Source organism: Galeopterus variegatus, unplaced genomic scaffold, assembly GCF_000696425.1.
Source record: "Galeopterus variegatus unplaced genomic scaffold, G_variegatus-3.0.2 Scaffold4013, whole genome shotgun sequence".
Classification (NCBI taxonomy): domain Eukaryota; kingdom Metazoa; phylum Chordata; class Mammalia; order Dermoptera; family Cynocephalidae; genus Galeopterus; species Galeopterus variegatus.
The window spans coordinates 206,516-209,071 of NW_007730124.1; positions in this window are offsets into that span (position 1 = coordinate 206,516).

The window sequence follows — 2,556 nt, forward strand, 5'->3', positions numbered from 1 at the left end:
TAAAACAGGCAAAATCAGAGTTTCTCTTATTGAATTTGCAGAGAGGAGGCTTGGGGCCTCATTTGGAAATCCCTGGTCTAGGCTCTGTGGCTTCCTCCACCATGAAGGCCCTTGCAGGAGAACATGAAGGTAGACTGGGTGCGTATTGTTCCATGGTAACAGTTAGACCAGGAAGTATAGTTCTCAGTCTCCATGGTCATTTACATCTTTGGGGAATTTCAGATGGCTGACCACCCCCTCAAAGCACCATTTTGTTTAGATAGGACAATCACCTTTGGACATCCTCTCATAGTTATACTTTTATGCTTTGGAGTAGAAATGATATAAGATTCCAATAAATCAGGGCAAAAATTAGCTGATCCTAGTCTTACTCTTCTCTCTGATGGCTAGGGCAGAACCAAGAATGGATACACATTTGCTGTGAGTTCATCTGTGAAGTGGTTTATCCACTAAACACAATGAGAGGGTCGTCTCCAGCTCCTAGGAGGCGTGTGGTAAAAGGATCTATTTGCCTTGCACTAATGAATGAACAGAAGCAACAGAGCTTGGACCACAGGCTAAGACAATTGCCATAGGCTGTTTTCTAGCTCACAAAATACAGCCCTTTGCAAGGTGAGAAGGTCAGGAGCATTAATAACCTCTAGCAACTTACTCTCCTGCAGCCAATAAGTAAGGGCATATTTTATATTAGGAAAATGGCACAGGGAAGTTAGTTTATTGCCTCATCTCCAACACCAATCTTATTATAGGGTGGGATTTAGATGTTTAGATAATTCGTTTGTCTTGAAGCAATGGGGGGGGGGGAGAGAAGAACAGAGAAATGACTATTGTTTATTGCCTTGGTGATGGCGTGGAGGATTTACAGAATCCAAATTAAAACAGCTATCTGGAATTGCCTGGATGCTTCCAACTTCTTTTAGCATTTGACTAGCTGAGTTTCCTGAACCCCTATGGGGCATGTATGTGCAGACAAGACCTCTGCCTGTGACAGGGTTCTGCCTTCAAATTTGGCAGCATGCTGCAGGCAGGGTTGTTACCGCTGCTCTGGTTAGGAGACTAGTGGCCAGGCATGCTCATAAGAAGTGCACGCATGGGGGTGGAGCAATCAAATGGTCATGTGCACTCTGTAGTGTCTTGGTGCTGGAATGAGTCGGAGGGTTTGGTGCTCTAAATGTGCTGAGAGGGAGATTCGGAGATTTGGAGAATCATACAGCATTAATTCCACGCTGACTCTGCCAGGCCCTCGGCTAGTGCTTTCCACAGCCAGTTTTAAGTTTCATCATAAGGCTAAAAAGTAGATATTACTTTTCGTTTTGTGGGGCACTTTGGCTCAGAGATAGTAGGTGACTTCTCAAGGTCACACTGATACTAAGCATCAAGGTTCTGTGACTCTAAAGACTATGCTTTTCCAGTTATGCCACTCTGCATCCCCAAACCACCAGGCACCATGCCGAGGGCTTTACATTTAATCCTCCACAAAACCCTGTGGAGGAAGCTCTCATGATTCCCGGAGCAAACAAGGAAACTGGTTCACAGAGGGATTAAGTGGCATTCACAAGTGGCACCTGCTTACTCAAGCTTCTATTCTTAACTTGACCCAGGCATACTTGCATATTAAGGTTTGTACAAATTGGCTTATTTGTCTTAGAAGTAGTCAACTTTTTAGTCAGTTTTAGTGCAACAGATTTGCACAGATTGTCCAACTGCATGCATCTTCACTAAATATGGATCAGGCCCTGCCATTGCTTTACTGAGAAACATGTGGGTTACATGCACTGGACATAAAACACACACATTGCCGTTGCATTTAGTAGTAGAGAATTGGAGCAAAAAACCAGGCCAGGGCAATCCAGCTCCTTGAGCACCATATGCCCGTGACACAAGGGTGCACGTTGGGTCACAGACTACACCTCTTTAAAATTCTGAGGTCTATGACTCTGAGAGCAAAGGGAATTCAGGTGTTACCCTGGAAAAAGTGAGCCAGCCCAGCTCAGGTACCAGCTTGAGATGCCTTGACCAAATCTATTAAAGGATTCCAGGATAGCCCTCGGGAACTGTGGGAGGGTGGTTTGTACTGGGGCTCATGTAATATATATTAAGTTATTCCAAGTATTGTTTTTCAGACTCTTACCCATGTTATCTTCTGTATCTTCTTGAAGCCCTATGCGATGGACTAAATGTGTCCCCCCCAGATTCATGTGTTGAAATCCTAACCCCCACTGTGATGGTGTTAGGAGGTGGTACTTTGGGGAGGTAATTACGTTGTGAGGGTGAAGCCCTCATGAATATGATCAGTCCCTTTTTAAAAGAGGCCCCCGAGAGCTCTCTCATCAACAAGAACTTGACAATCTGCAGCCAGGAAGAGGGCACTCACCAGAACTGACCGTGTTGGTACTCTGATCTTGGACTTCTAGCCTCCAGAACTGTGAGAAATGAATTTCTGTTGTTTATAAGCCACCCAGTCTATGGTGCTTTGCTATAGCAGCCCAAACTGAGACACCCTATGAGAAAGGTACTGTCACTATGTCCACTTCATAGATGAGACAACTGAGTCAC